This window comes from Nomia melanderi, chromosome 3, assembly GCF_051020985.1.
Source record: "Nomia melanderi isolate GNS246 chromosome 3, iyNomMela1, whole genome shotgun sequence".
NCBI classification, from domain to species: Eukaryota; Metazoa; Arthropoda; class Insecta; order Hymenoptera; family Halictidae; genus Nomia; species Nomia melanderi.
This window is the reverse complement of record NC_135001.1, coordinates 19,232,043-19,248,755: the sequence shown is the minus strand read 5'-3', so window position 1 is coordinate 19,248,755 and position 16,713 is coordinate 19,232,043. Positions and strand designations below refer to the sequence as shown.

The following is a 16,713-nucleotide window of genomic DNA, read 5'->3' as shown; positions in this document are numbered from 1 at the left end:
AAAATATAATTTAATATAATAGATCGAATACAGTTTAAACAAAACAGTATTCCATCGTACAAACTGCCATACATAAATGTTAAAAAATCAAATATTAATACCATAATAAAACCAAGTAGCTTTTTATATATTTCAAACAAAATACCATTTTCGAATACCATTTCAAAATTTCATTTCATCAAGCTCGATTTTCAAGTTTAAATGCTATCGCAGAATAAAATACCATACCATCCAAAACAACAATCCACTCATCACTGCCCCATCGAATTCCTTACCAGCCTCAAGAACCTATCAGACCCTACCTCACAAATTATCTCATCAACCGACTACCTAAAACAAACACCGAGGAGAAAAGAAACGATAAAGAGCCACGATCGCAGCGATCAAGACTGCGAAAGGGGAAGAAGAAAGGGTGGTATGAAGGAAGCTGGAGAGCGCGAGGAATAAAAAAAAGAACGTCGAAGGCGCGGAAGATGAAAGAAGAGGAAGGGAGCGTGGACACGAGAGAACAGAGCAGAAGATAAAAGCGCGATGGGAGGGAGGGGTCTCGGAGGCTCCTCGTCAAAAAAGATGAAGTCACCGTGGTTTTGGGGCGGCACAGAGAAGAGGGGTTGGGTGAGTTCTTTAAGGTAGGGGGCATGCGCGGCGTCCGGGGGTGCAGGACGGCGTCGGGGGTTAGTCGCTTGCCAACAACACGACGCGACGCTCGCGCATCGTGATCGCTCGGCTTACCTGCTGCGTATCGGTGCCCTCGCCACGGCCTGGCTGGCTGGCTGGCTGCGTCCCGACGCTTTCGCGCATCCATCGACACGTCGAGTGCTCTCCTTGTACACGGTGAAGAGGTGTTCGAAAGCGAAACGAGGCGAACACGCGCGCGACACTACGCGACGCGACGCATCCCGTGATCCCCTCCGTTTTCGAAAGTTTCGCCGCGGTTGCATTGTGTTCACCGCTCGAGGCTAGCAGCTGGGACAAAGGTGCTCGTCGAATAAGAAAAGAATAACGCGAGAAGAAACGGAAGGAGAAGCGGAACATTCGAGAAGAATTGTTTCCATACAGGACGTGCTTTATTCGTTCGCGTTTGTCGCGCGAGTCGTGGACACTCTGAGGTTAGATGCTGAATCCGATTAGGACCGAAGACACCCCCGGGGCTGGTTCGCTAAGATGAAAGTCCGAGCGGAAGGATCGAGGACTTCCGTCCCGGGACTCGGTGTACAAGCGCTGGAACTCGTTGTCCTGTGAAAGAACCGCGCTCGGACGCGCGCGGGATCGATCCTGGCGGACGAGATCAAGATCCTTCCATGGTGCTGGCGGAAGTGATCGCTCGCGCGAACAGGGTGCTCGCGGTCGCTCGCGAGATCGCTTCGATCCGGGATCGGGAGGCACTTCGCCTCGCTGGCACTCGAGCTTCATACGCGACGCAACAGTGCTGTGATATTAGTGGACCGGAAGTCGAGCCGCGAGAAAGAGTACTGCAACGTGTTACCGCCACTGCAGTGAACGACGCGAAAAAGTGCGCGTAACTTCGATCGGCCCCGTGTGAGGCTGCGACCCCTACGGCCTTTTTTTGGATCTTACGCGGCGGGCAAGGACCGCGGCCGACTGTGCGAGGTAAGAGGATCGCTCTGTAAACGATTTAATTAATGAATGTGCCCTGTTAACCGCGAGCTGTTTCAACGGAGGTATTTAATTTAGTTTAAGTGTCTTTGATGTTTGACGACGGCGGGTACTGGTTCAGCGAATTTTCCTTGACGGCGAGCCCGACGGGAATTTTAGACGGAATTGAAAATGCTCGTGATATTTACAGATTCTTGATGACCAATTGATGGATTGAAAATGCTCTTGGTATTTACGGATTCTTGGTTCACTCGAAAACCATTTCATCTGTGATATTTCGTAAAAGGTTTAGCTTGTCAGTATATTCTTTGCTTTATAATTTCTCATCACTTCGGAGGTTGCTTTATTCGAATAATCTTATGATTATTCCAGATTTCCATTAATTGTAAAATTTAAATATTCATCATTACGGAAGAGTAATAGCCTTCGATCGATTCGAAGCGAATGGTATATTCATGCGTTTGAGTTCAGTTAAAAATATTATTACTGCGAGCCGAGTTGAACGTTGTAGGGAGAGGAATTTAAATTAACCGATTAAATAATCAATTATAATCAAACGGTAATTTTAATGTCGATTAAGGAATATAGCGCTGTTTCCGCCGTTGCAAGATACGTTTCTCACGAAAGTAATGCTCGACCATCAATCATCCTCGCTCGTTAATAATATCGCACTCCCGCTGTTTCCTTCATTGAATCGATGGAAATAAACATTAACGTCAGCGGATCTAACCGGTTAATTACAAACGGAGCCTACTCAATTTAGTTGCGGTCAATTCTGCTTGAACGCAACACTTCGAGGGATAGGCGAGGGATGAATCGAGATGCATTACCATTTCAAAATCGACACGTGAGATGCAATCAAGCGGTAACAGGTGAAGAAGATCGATCGGCGGCCTGAATTGAAACGCGTCGATATAATTTACACGTTAATTATCCCGCGAACGGACAGGAATTAATCTGATAATGAGAGGTCTTATCCAACTGGGATTTAAATCGCGCCCCTAATACGAGCGACGCAGCGCCAACGGTGAGATGCAAAACTGCTCGACACGTAGCTCGGGGTAACCAGCAAAATATGCACACGCTGTAATTACTTCTACGAGATCCTAACGCGCTCGAACGCATTATATAATTCGGCCGCGCATTGACACTAATGACGAAACTTTGCTCGCGCGCTTAACAATGAAATCGCTTTATTAGCATCCACAGTACGTGCCCGGATGAGATATCGATGTAAGAGCGGGAGGTTACTATTCGGGAATTTCATTTCGCAGTCGTGACCCGAATTGCATTCAAACAGAGAATCGTGTTTCTGGTACAAATTGAAAAATTCTGTTTTCCATGTAACTTTTCGATTTAATCGTGATTCTAAAAATTAATTACTTGCTATCGAGTAATGACTTATGTTAAACATTAGGGACATTATAGTTGATATGTCTCATTAGGTCTGTGACTAATGACACTTGTAGAATTATAATATTTTATCCTGAAATTGTGTTTTCCATGTAACTTTTCGATTTAACCGTGATTCTAAAAATTAATTATTTGCTATCTGATAATGCTTTATATTAAACATTAAGGACATTATGGTTGGTATGTCTCATTAGGTCTGTGACTAATGACACTTGTAGAATTATAATATTTTATTCTAATATACGTGAAGGATTTTATTTTTCAACAGCAATGATTTAGTGAACCACGGACAATTTTTCTGTAAATTCGTGATTTCATTTAGTTAACGATATGCGGATCTTAAGAAGTTATTAATAGAGTGCTATAACAACACTCATCCTTTTAATCAAAATATTTGCCCGCGTTGCTTAGACATAGTTCCGTGCTTAATTTGTAATCAACCTGGCGGCAAAGCTTAATAGATAGCGCTCGCGAGCGCGAGGCAAGTTATCAGAGATTCCATACGAATTTTCACGCCGAATAAGCAATCCGGGTCCGTTGCTGAATAAGCGAGAGACTTTCAGAAATTTATGTATATACTTGAGAGGATTTCTCTGATGATGGAATTGAATTTCCGCGAGCTTCCGCCGCGGTCCGTGCAGCTTTAAAAAATAGGCTACGCTCGATCGAGCGACATCCGGCTCGCGAGGAAAAAAAATATTTTACTTAGCGTCGACCGTGTTGATGCATTTCTCTTGCACCGACGTCTCGTATTTGCATTCGCTCGTCCCGCTTTTTTTTTCAATTAAACAAGGGGAACTATAATAACAACGTCGTCGCGGGCCGCGGCGTTTGCAACACTGCAAAATTACCAACGCGTCGACCAGAGATAATTGCATTTCATTTTTGTGTCGCGTTGGCAACGTCAGCAGTTGACAACGCTAGTGTCGCGCTTGGCGTGCGGTTTTCCCGTCTCTCTGAAATTAAACGTAGCGCCGCGCATTTCAAATACTTTTCGCGACCTTTTCATATACTAACCCTTCGTTCTTCCCGTATCTATCCAGTTTAATTTGAGAATCGCTGTGTTCCTTCGTCGAAATTTGTTTCGCGAAAGTCACAATAACGGCAGATCGCTGATCTTTAAACAGAGAAGCTTCATATTTATTAAAGTTTTTATTTAAATTCAACAACATTGCTTGATAATCCAATTTTCTGTACATGTAGGAAGTATGATGGTCGATTACCATCTACGTGTTCGTTTTCAGAATCTTTTATCTACAGTGTGTTATGTACAAGTCTGTTACGCGATGCGAGAGATAATGACGAACCGTATAACGACGCGAGTAGTGGATGCTAACTTGTATCTATCCGAACTCTGTCAGTACTTTATCTGAACTCCTAGCGGCTACGGTCTCTACCTTATAAGGAAATTTCTCCTTCCTAAGAAAGAGCTCGATTGGCTTTTCGCTGACTGGTGGAAGTCCCGAAAAGAGGTTTCCACCAATCAGGTAATTTCACAACCACCTTTACTCTTTGCGTTCTCAGCGAGTCGCTTCGTAGCAGGGATAGTTGTTAAAAAACTTTTCCTAAATTATTGGCGATGATGCAGTGGGGACTTTCGCCGGTTGACGAAGCCCAGGCGCACGCCTCGCTCGAGCACCTCGAGCTGCCCTCCGTTAACCGAAAATTTATGGCGTCCGATTGCGTTATCGAGAGTGTGGTGGGAAAGCAGCGTGGACCTATCTGTCCGCCAAAGGTCTAAAAACGTTGAGGACACTTTCTCAAAAACGTTGAACTTTCGTACGTTGAAAGTTCCTCTTTCGGCGCGTTATTAGCCGCTACAATACTTCTTTTAATTAGTTCGGCGGATTAAAACTTAACATTCTTTCTCGTCTAATTAATTAGTTTCAAGAGGACCTTCGACCTACTTATCCGACCATAATCTTTAAGATATTTAAACGTCGTCCCTTAAATGTTCGAAAGTTCGTTTGACTTGTTAAAAGAGAACGAAACTGCCAGTTAGAGAAAGAACACGTGAACTTTGTAACGAAATATTGAATTTCTATGAAACAGCGTAGCTTCAGTTTCTAAATTGACACTTTAAACCGTGAAAAAGATACCGCTATCACGAAATTCCGTGCCGAGTTTCGTGGCTGCGTCGCGATGTGCTTTTTGTAACGGTCGGTTTCGGTCGGCGCTCGATAAATACCGTAATCTCGAATCAAGCCGGCACAATTACCGTGAAACCGTGGGTGGGACGGACACCGAGCTGTGTAATTTCGTACGGATCGTTCTCGTAATTCTTCCTTCGTGCGTGACAAGAAACACGCTGCGGGGGTGAGGTTGAAACGACCCTGGCGCCACTCTTTCTCCACGGAACGGAGAGGTTTCGCAGAACTCACGAAAAGCTGAACATCCGACAGCGATCCAGGGAATTTTTCGCCGTGACCACTTCAGATAGTTTCCTAACTCAGCATTATATATTATCTATTTCAAGAACGTTTAATCCTCTGCGATTCCCTTTTTAGTAACAGGATTGCTCTCGAAGTTAGTGTCTTTCGTCGAGTATTCGATTACCTTACCGATAAATATAAAAATTCATTAAAGTTTCGTTCAATCGATATACAAGTTTAACGTACGGGTTCCGTTCTGTTTTAAAAAACTTCAAACTATTTTTGTATTGTATTTTATGTCTTAACGATGACTGAAATCTGTCAGCACCATTTTTAACCTCTCTGCTTTGATTTCATGTTCGGAATAGCGATAAAGTATATATTGTACAAGGATATCGACGTCACGAAGTTTTTATCCCGTCATTTTTCAGGGAATCTCGTTGTAGTTATAGTTAGAGCGTGTTCCATTGAGAAATGAAACGATTCGCGGGGAAAAGGAGAGAGTCGCGTGGTATTCAGAGCATCGCAGCCACTCGGGCCGACCGATTCGGCGCCAGTCAACAATTCATCTTCATTGCCGTAGCGTAATTTCGGCAATTGCTTTTCATCGATCGACCGAGCAGGGTTATTTCGGAATAGAGGACATTTTGTCGGCGGACATCGGCGAATTGTTCGCGCCGCTCCGCGTTTCGCCGCCCGCTGTTTTCTCGCACAACAGCTGAAGAGGTTACGCGATCTCTCGTGTTCCACGAGTTCTGAAATGAAATCGGTCGCCGACAAGAGAATCTTTCATTCACTCAGTTCATTCTCAGAATTCATTTCCTCTTCCAACGGACGCTGAAAATGAATAGCTGGAACGATTGAAACCAACGCGGGAACGAAATTAGCTGCGCCATCGTTTATCTCTCGCTAACGTCAGCTAATCAACGTTTTGCGAGCTTCTCGTTATTCGTGAAATATATTCTCGGAACTAGTAGCGTAGATTTTCTCGCTGGATTTTAGTCGAATTTTGAATGCACTGTTAGATATTATTAAATATTTTAATTTATTCAACGATCGTTACCAGGGTCTCAGAAAGATCAAGCACCATAAACTAAATGTTTTATTATTTTAATAAATAGGAAATAATTTGATAATGGAAACATGTTTATAAAAATATATAAGTAATATAATGAAAGAATTAGTACAATATAATTAACACAAATATGATATGTATTGTCATAATAGCAGACCGCAGACCAGAAACATACTGTATCTATTTAATTGTTACGTAATACAGCCTATTTTCCGTACGATATGATGCAACCAGTTATCATAGATCGATAAAGAATGTCACATCTTCAAGGCACCAGGTTCAAACAAGAAAATCATGCCGTCACTTGCATCTGACGTTAATAGCGAAAGGCTTAAGCTGCTTTAGTATTTTAATTTTCTTGTTTCCACGCCTGATTAAGATTGATTAAAACGGTAACGATGCAGTGGGTTACGGTTATGATTTAATAAATGATCAACCGTGTTCCCGTGTCGAGTAACATCGTGATATCACGACGAAGTCGTCAACACGGTGACAACGCACAGCATTTTGGCGCGAGGCGGCAATTATGGCGTTAATTAAATGTGGGAATCGCTGGTGCCTTTAATAACCGCTAATCTTGCATTATTACTGATCGCCGATGATGATCGTTCTGGAACGCGGAACGCGCAACTACGAGCGAATTGATTTAATATAATAACAATACCGACTTGCCGGTGTCGTCGGTGAAAGGGAGGAAAGGGCAGGTCGAACGATATCTCGATATTTCCGGTGGTATCAATATCGACGCGACGGCGGACGGGGACAATGAACGATAGGTAATTAATTACTTCGATTACGGTTATTTCACCCCGATGTAGACGGTTCCGCGAGCTTACAGTTTCTCCACTTTGTTAATTGCAATACCATTTCCACGCTACTTTCACCCTTTATATGTTTTTTCCCTTTTTTCTCAACAATTCGTCGATACTTTTTATTCTCCATCGGAGAAACCTATGACCGTAACGAACGTTCTCGAATGAAATTTCCCCGTAGAACGGAGGCGACGATTAATTTAAATAAATTGAGAGTTATTAGTCGCCACCGGCTCGGCGTCGGTTAAATCGAATTGCTTCAAAGGTTATTCATTTTCGAAATTATTCATCGAAACGGATTCCTAATAACAGTTGCTTTCAATCGGCGATGAAATTTCTTCGTAAAATGTTTTTCATCGATACCCATTGTTATCGTTAGGACGCGGTCTGATAAATTTACAGCGTCGAACGTATCAGATTAAACGAAATAAAAATTATACAAAATATTTTAACCTTCCATGGTTTCTGTAATTTCGTAAAATCGCCAATGGAAAATATCACCTTCCAAATGTATGAGAAACTAATTTAAACACTAGCTCAATCAATATAAAAATGACGTGCAATGTTATCTTTAAACGAACAGAACTCTAATAGAAAACCAAAGCCAACAACGAAAACTGTGTTCAATTATTTCTCCCTGGCCGTAACAGCGTAAATCAGAATCTTGCAGTCAACGCTCGTTGTCACCCACTTACTCATCACGTTCATAAACTTTTCCTCGGGAAGATCGTCGAAGGCTTGCAAGTAATTGCGGAGAACGATAAAGGTGGCGAGAGCATCGATCGCAGGGATGAACGTAGGACAGAAAAAAAAGAGGAAAAAAATGGAGGGAAAGTTCTCGGCTGGCGGAGAACTTTTCACGCCGATAACTCGTTCGTGGGTGTGCTCTCTTCGTTCCAGCGTTTTAAATCACTCAGCGGTAGATCGTTTGCAAAAGTGCCGCAATAGAGGAGCGATGCTTTTCATTTTCCTCCCGAGCCGCGTCCGCGTTGTGCCGGTTGCTTCTGCTCGTCTTTTTGTCGCGGGTACGTGACCCGCGGGTGTCGACCAGTTGTAAAAAAAAAGGAGAATTCCATTTCGCGATGGACGTTGACGCTCGCTAATAATGATTCGTCATCGTTGCCTTTTCTCGCACCTCCGTGAACGTTCGCGAGCGACGCTCGTTCGACTGTCGGCTCAACACGTCGGGCGTTGTGGTTCATAAGTGAAAGCGTACGCCACCTTGGTACGAAACATGTCAGCCATTACATATGTACATGGAGCTATTAGAGAGACGCTGAATTTTTGGTGAACTAAATTTGAAGAAGTAATTAGTTAAAAAGAAGGTTGTCTTTTTCACTGTAATCTTGTCTGATAAGGAGACAGAATCTGTTGTATTGATTTAAAAATGAATTTTCCTGGAGATGTATTGAACCGAGTTATGTTGAATCTATGAGATCAAGAGAGCAATCGGTGTGACAGATCTTGATTTCTGTTGTTTCGACTATATAGAATTTTCGATTATGCAAAACCTTCGACCACATAGAATTTACGCAAGATTTCCAGCATATAAAATTTTCGCTACGACGTACATAATACGACATAACTGTTTAACGAGTTAACAGCAACCACTGAAAACTGAGTTGTGCGAATGGAAATTTTCAATGAGATCAATTTATACGACTATACATATAAAAATTCAGATAGCATATTGCTATGTAATATATTCTAAATAGATAATCAATTCGAATCAAGTTTAATATTTCTTTAAATGCCGTGGTAAATAGAAGTAGCAAATGTCTTTATAAAAAAACGAGATTTCTCGTTAGTACGCAACGAGTTAACAAATTTCCTTGCGCAGCCGCTATGAGCTCTCGTTCTCTTTTGTTTCTTTCGATCTTTGAATAGAGACGTTGCATCGCGGCGTGGGGTATCACCACGAGATACAGGTACTGTCGCGTTTTTCCGCGGGAATTCGCCGGACGTGCACGGAATTACGGTGCTCCTGATAGGTCAAGCCCGCGTTTTATCCGGTTTCGTGGATATTCGGATGTTCGTGTAATTGGACGCAGATGCCGCGCTCCGGCTCTCCCGACCGGTAGATACCCGCAGCGTCCGTTTATGGGCACACTGGGCTACAAAAATGTGTCGTCTGCCGTTCGAATTTATCGGGGCGAACAGCGTCGCTTCCGAAAAATGTTAAGAATTCCACCAAATATATTTTATCACGCGGACCGTAACGCGAGGGGATGAAATTTTGTATCCTTAAGTCGAGAATTTCAGGTATATTAGATCCTTCCTTTTCCATGGATTCTACAAAAGTCATTGTAATATTAAGTTTTCACGTTTGATTGAATTTTCATATTTACCTTCTTTTTAGAAAATACAATTTCAACATTCTCTCCGTGATTAAGAGCTCCAGGCAATTAGATAACAATAATTTATTACAATTATTGTAATAATAGTATTTCAGTTCCTAAAGATGATTCTCTCCCTCAAACACCAAAATAATAAATACAATTTCTACAAAGAATCGAACAAGACTTATCAATCAATTCAATCGAAAGCCATCCCGAGTTCTAAGCACGACAAAACAACATCGAAACCAGAAGGATCTCAGACGCATCTAATAAAATAATCAACTCCATAACGAGCAATTTCCGTAATAAATTCCCCGGTCGTTCCATTTGAACGTGGCAGGTTGCGTTCGGTCCGAAAGAAACGGAACACAGCGCGGATCCGGAAAGTACCGCCGATGCACCCGTGCTCATTCGATTAACCCGAAACTCCCGGCTAAAAATAGACGGCGTAAAGGAGCAACGGAAAAAATTTCATTTACCCCAGGCGGAACACTTTTGCGAGCGAGTGTAATCCGGCCGAACGAGCCTGACGTTTTATTTCGCGTGATGTAACGCGCCCGCCGCAGTTCCCGGGATAAAAGTTGTTGCCCGTTAATGGTAATAACGTTCGGACATACACGTGACAGGGAAATCCTCGGTAATGGAAAAGTACAGGGATGGGGGGGGGGGGGCGAGCTAAGCCCCGCTAATAATATCAGCATAGCGCGGTGCTCTAGCGTGTATCGGCCCGAACTGCGTCGCCGAATTGGGTCGCGGATAGAAGAACCCCGGCCCGGTTTCCGGTGTCGCTGCGCGGAGAGTGCCATTCGGGATACACATGCAAATTTGAATCAATTAACCCGGCGCCCTGGTAATATATCAGATCCGGCGCAAGTAATACGCACACCATCGCGGAATATGTTTTGTATCCGTGGCCAACGGCAGTTGAATGGCGGTCTCTCGGCGCTGGGCGATAGCAACGCGAATCTCCGCGCCCTGAACGCGGAACCGAGGGCTTCCGCGAGGCTCAGGGCAAGTGTAAACCGGGAAACGATGTTATCGAGCTCCCCCGGGAAGCAAACAGATATTTATCGACGAGACGCGTTAAAAGGTCCTGCGGCCTGGGTTTAATTTGCTGATGGATTCGGCTGTCCGAGTTATAAACACGTTCAATGCCGGATGATTTCAATGGAGCGGAATACGCCGAATGCGGGAAATGTAATATTAAATTATTTAATCGTATTGCGTTATTATTGTCGCGTGTTTATCTTGGCGATCGTTGACGGTTGCATTGGTTACAATGTACGAAAGTTTTCGAACAATCGTTAATTGTGATTTATGTTATTGAATATTTGAATGAAAACAGTGTCTTAAGATTATTGTAACTCGTATTGCATTACGCGTGGGAATTTTCTCGAATGACGGATAATCTAAGAAACATTCGGATATATTTTTTAATTTTCTCTGGAGTTAAAGTAACTTGCAGATCAGTTACAAACTCGGCTGGGATGCTGCGCGATATTATTTTCTGCGTTCGTCGACGACGCACTTTGTACATCTTTATCGATTTGGCAACGCGGTGCGTTCAGGGAAATCACATTCCACTGGAAGCACGCCGGAGCGATAGGGTTAAAGCAACCCTAGTAATGCGCTCGGTTCTCGCGTCCCGCGGAACGGAGCCGTTATACGCTGTTTTCGCATTAACGCTTTATTATAGATGCATCGTTAAACGTGTCACGGGCCGGCTATGTCGAAAGGCAATTAATTCAATGCTGTTGCAATATGTCGTGCTCCCCGGTATAATACGTCGAATAAATTACTCGTTGCCGGTTTAGAGAAATTTCGCCTGATCTCCGCACGCGCGGCCCATCGGTCACGCCTCTGCCCGTTTATAGTTCGCGAACAATTTTCACGTTGTTATTCTTTCATTGAATATTTCACGTTGCTTCGTGTTTCCAGGTCAACAACAGCGTGATTCAATTTTTCGCTTACACTCTGAATATAACATTGGAATCGTAGTCCTTCTCGAGGTTATAATATACCGCGAATTTTTTTATCGATCCTTGAAACTTTTCTAAACAATTTTTGCTATCTATTCGTGGATCTCCGAACGAAAATGTGTCTCTGTTGTTTACTGTTAACACATACGGCAACGAGAAATCTCGTTTTATATAAAAACACTTATGCAACTTCGCTGATTACCACAGCATTGAAAAGAATATAAAATTTGATTCGAATTGATTATCTATTTAAAATATATTACATAATACGATATCTGAGTTTTTCTGTTTATAGTGATATAAGCTGACCCCAGTGAAAATTGCCATCCGCACAGTTCAGTTTTCCGAAAATTAGCCGATACGCGATGTGCTAACAGACAATTTCCCGACGTTCTATTACTAAATTTCCATCATCACTTGAACTTCCGAGATCGCCATCAGGATCGTTGGAAATTTATGCTCCCGCTTCGATTATACTCGAATCATAATATTATTTTAGATTAGAGTGTGCTAACCGTTTCCTGATCAGCGTTCAATAATTCCCTTATAAATCCCCGCTATCGATTCGCGGATCTCGGATGAAATCCGTTTGACTAACAGCTCGGCGAACGTGTTAATAACGTAGGAACCGAGCCGTGCGGCGGCGGCGGCGGCCTGTCGAAATTTTATCGTCCCGGTTCCCGTTGAGCCGGGGTTATAAAAAACCGGAGAAAAGTGTGGCCAGTAAAAATCGTTTTATCGGATTCGCGGAATAATCTGCCGCTGATTTCTGGTCACGTTCGGCTCGTTTTTTCCGAAACAAACCGCCGGACCGCGGCGGACGAGCACGGACCAGCCCCGATAGGCTTGACAAACCCGCTCCAGTTACCCGCGCCGCGGGAATTGCATTAGAAAGTCAGGATAAACGAGACACGCGCGAGCACACCGGTTTCACCGGATTAGTTCTCGTAACGGTAATTACATTAGAGTCGCGGGCCGGCTCGCCGTTTCTTCCCGAGTGCTCTTTGATAATTAGGGGAAAGTTGTGTCCGGCTAACGAACTAGCAACGGGTCCCGGCGTGTTGCGTTTCACGGACCGTGGAAACAAAAGGGCGCGCGCGGCTCGGGAAAGTGGAAAGGAGAGAAGGGAGGGGAGTCGAGTTCCGTGATCCTGATACAAGGGAAAGCCGGGATACGAACGAGGGAGAGATAAAAGGGGGAAAGAAACGAGATAAAGGAATGAATGGACGCGAGAGGGAAACAGACGAGCAAACGTAGGAGTCTAAATAAAGAGACCGGCCAAAGGCGGAGCCGACCGGGCCCACAGAAGGAAATTCCAATTCACGCTGGCGGAGACCGGAGAAAAGGACTCCGCGCGGGGGCGAGGGGGGCGGCGGGGGGCAAGGAGACCGGGAAACGGATTGCTCGGGGCTCGCGCGTCCGTGGCGTTTAATTCAATGGCCAGCGAATAAATAATGCATCCGTGATAAAGTCAGACAGCGGACTCGCCGCCGCGAACAGTCTGTAGGCCAAAGAAGCTTAATTATTCAAAGACGCGGGCAATCCGGTTACGCGACATACCTGCTGTCCGCCGGCTCGCCACCGTAGAGTATCTAGCTATCGCTCGGTCCTCTCGTAACAGCTATTTCATTTTATGAATGGATCCACTCGTATAATCCTTGTCGTGTGTATTAGCCGTAATCTTCCCCGTTAAATGGAGCTTTACGCAGGATCCGGCGCATTAGCACCCATCACTGACACCTGCGCTTCTGGTTCAATCGGATCGCCGGGGGTCTAGTTTCGCGGATCGCCTCCCGGAAACGGAGGGAAGGAATTATCCTCCGGGAACGTTATCGACGAGGATTCTAAAGGAGTGTAATTTGATCGGGATTATTCTATGGGACTCGTTATTCGGTTCCGTTGGCTTTCGCGCCTGGTTTTGACGGGATTATTATGCAGTTTCATTAATAAGAGGATTCGCGAAGGTACTTTTAATTGGATTCTACTGGAGATTTTAGGGGAATTGGTGTCAGTGAAATTGAGCGTCTTGTATTTTATTCTGAAATTTGTAGAAATTTGTTAAGATTTTAATTTGATTGTACTCATTGTTTTAATAATTTATTAGAAAACCAGCCGTGCCTTTTTAATAATTATAGAAATGTTATTTTCACCGTAAGTCTAGTGTTAACTGACTCTTTCTCTGATGTGTTTTTATCAAGAAGTCGCTCAATCTTCGTTGTTGTTTATAACTGCTGCGATTATTAGGCGGAGTCTAGGTGAGATTGCTCGAATGCAGAGTATTATTGCAGATCTGGCATAGAATGCAGGTCAGCAATAATTAACCGAGGGAAATTGTGACAGATCTGCGTAAGGTTACCATAACGCAAAGCCTTCAATCTTGTTAAGTTATGGCAGCTGGTGTGACCTGACGTTTATCATTGTCTGATGGGTATAGCGATTAGGTATCCTGATACTACGAATGATCGTTCTGATGCCGTGAATGATTGCTCATCTTCTAAACGGTCAATCTCGAATTGCTCGGAGACACCGGTGAATCTTGCGCTGAATCGAAATTAAAACGACCTCCTTGAATTTCACAGAAATATTAATATTTCGCATCGAATATACCAATAAGGATCCAAAAAGAATTCAGAAATAGAGGTCGATTTTCACAGTCTCTTTTTTCAAAGGGTCACTCAATAATCGCGGCTTCTCTGAAGTGGATTATCAACAGCATATGCTCGATATCGTATGAATAGTGTATTCGATTATCCGCGATTCGTCGATCTCGATTTATGAAATATACATTTGAGGCAAAACGGCGATAAAAAATTATATGTAGATATTCGGGGCTCGGATCGACTATAACCGTTCACTTTTCGATTGTAGGATAGAAATGACTCCCGGGATCAAGGAAGGTGGTGAATCGTTGATAAATTCGTGATCGGTAATGTGAGACAATTAAAACAGCGCGGAATCATGAGAATGAAATTTCACGGTGACTTTACATCCAATCGGATGAAACGGAATATAATTACGACATCATTCGAGGAATTCGAGAGAAATCGAAATGGGCGTTAAAGATTAACTGGCGGATAAGTCGAGCCGCGGTCAATCCCGGGGGCGGGCGGGAAACGAGGCTGTAAAGAGAGGCAAATTTTATCGGGGCTAATAAGGACTTCGTGGCTCCAGAAATTTTATGAGCTCTCACGTGACTCGAACGATCCGATAGGGGTAACACAACGATAAAAGTGGGCCATTGACAAAATGCTAGAACCGGAATAGAATATGGTGATCAGCCGCGAGTCCGAACGCGACCATTTGTACCCCGGTGTAGTAAAGATTCGTCGGTGATAACGGATCGCGCGAAGCTTTGAGATAAGCGTGTAATAACAAACCGGAAACCTGGAACGTCCATTCGTTGAAAGAAATTTCACGTTTACTGTCCAACGATTTTCCCTTAATAGGGTATAAAACGGTGTTCTTCAACAGCCGAAAGAAACGGTAATTTCATGAGGAATTAAACCGAAAAATTACCGCGTTTAATGTCCCTTCGGTCGTGTACCGGTGACACAGATCTTTATCTAAATGAGAAAATTGGCCTTTACGATGATATATGGAGAAAATGAGATCGTGAATATATGAAATATAAGTGAATTAAAAAGTGTTACGCGATAAGTTACATCTCAACATGTCGTTTAATCAATCCAAAAACATGACAAAAATCCAGAAGTTAATTTCTTGTAAATATTCGTATCACTATTTTCCATCAACCCGCGTACCAAGTCCCGAAGTTCGCCTTATTCATTCACCATTCACTATTATTACGATAGCAGTTCGGGTATTCAATTATTCCCGACTATAAAGCGTGCACCTTTAATTATTGCGCGCCGTTCGCATACCCCGAAACACAATGGAATTTATTATGCGGGGAATTCCGAAATCCTGGACGAGAGAAAAAAAAAAGAGGAAACGGAAATGCGTGGCTTGTTCGGGTCCGCACAATGAAATCACACTGGCGAATCGCGGCGCGTGATGTCGTGTTTTAATTACGAAGAACCGCCGCTCGCAACGGGACCGTGCACGCGCGCCCGTGAAATATTGAAAATTATTTCGCGCGTTAGCAGCCGGCGACAATTATTTTATGACTCGACGCTGCCGCCGGCGACCGAGAAGCCCGGTAAAGCGGGCGTAAACTCGTGACAAGTTTCTCGCGGCGCGACGCTGATTCGGAATCGAGTTCCTTTCATTTTTTTTTTGTTACGCCTTGATTGTCCAACTTCTACGCGCCGCCGAATAAAAGACCCCCGCTCCTAACGAGGAACTTTTGTTTCCCGTTTTATTTGCCCGGCCGGAGGAACAAAGGACAGCGTCCGTCTGTCCGCGTTACGTGAAAGTTATTTTTAAGTTCGATTCTTTTGTCATATCCATTTTCGTCCTTTCTCGGGCGCGATAATGAAACGAGTGACGGGGCGAAATTGATTTACAGGGGAATTGATTGTTCTTCACGTGGAGCTAATGAAAACACCGTCGACGATAATAAAGCTGTACAATACGAGAATGATTATAAAGGCCGATCAACTTTGGAAAATGTAACAACTACTTCAAGCGATAAGTAGATTAATCCGCTTAGCGGACTATCTATTGCAAAAATCACGTAAATACGCGTCGAATGAACGAAGAAGCTGGATTAAAATTAAAATTACCATTTCGTCGAACCCGACGCGCCCGTAAATAGGTGAAATAAATTCGTCGGGGCTTGGCTTTCTGCCGAACAATCTCTGAAAGGGGTGGTCTCGCGTAGACATTCACGGTCTAGTGATTATTTTCGAGTGCATTTATACGTTTCACGCGGAATGGAGGCCGAAAGTCCGCGGGGGGCGGTAGCGTTCCGCCGATACGCTCGCGTGACCCACTTCTCCGACGCGTTTCGACAAAAGGACAACCTTCACCCGATTCGCTGAGAGGCCTGGTTACTTCTGGCCGGTCTGGTCTGGCGTCCGCGTGAATCTCAGATTTCCTCGCCATTCATTCGGCCCCCTTTTCATTCCACAGTCGCGGAAACTTAAGCTCGCCGCCCGGAAAGTGCTCCACCATCGACACTCCAAACCTCCGCCGGAAACTAGC

At 43.9% G+C, this 16,713-nt stretch overlaps 1 protein-coding gene across 1 annotated transcript in view; it reads left to right on the top strand.

The window, feature by feature from the left end:
- The first annotated feature begins 686 nt into the window (after window positions 1-686).
- LOC116429202 (zwei Ig domain protein zig-8) overlaps window positions 687-16,713 on the top strand; it is a 101,919-nt gene continuing 85,892 nt past the window's right edge. Inside the window, exon 1 of the mRNA XM_031981870.2 lies at window positions 687-1,611. The gene's annotated coding sequence lies outside the window, so the exon portion shown is untranslated. The remainder of the gene's footprint in view (window positions 1,612-16,713) is intronic.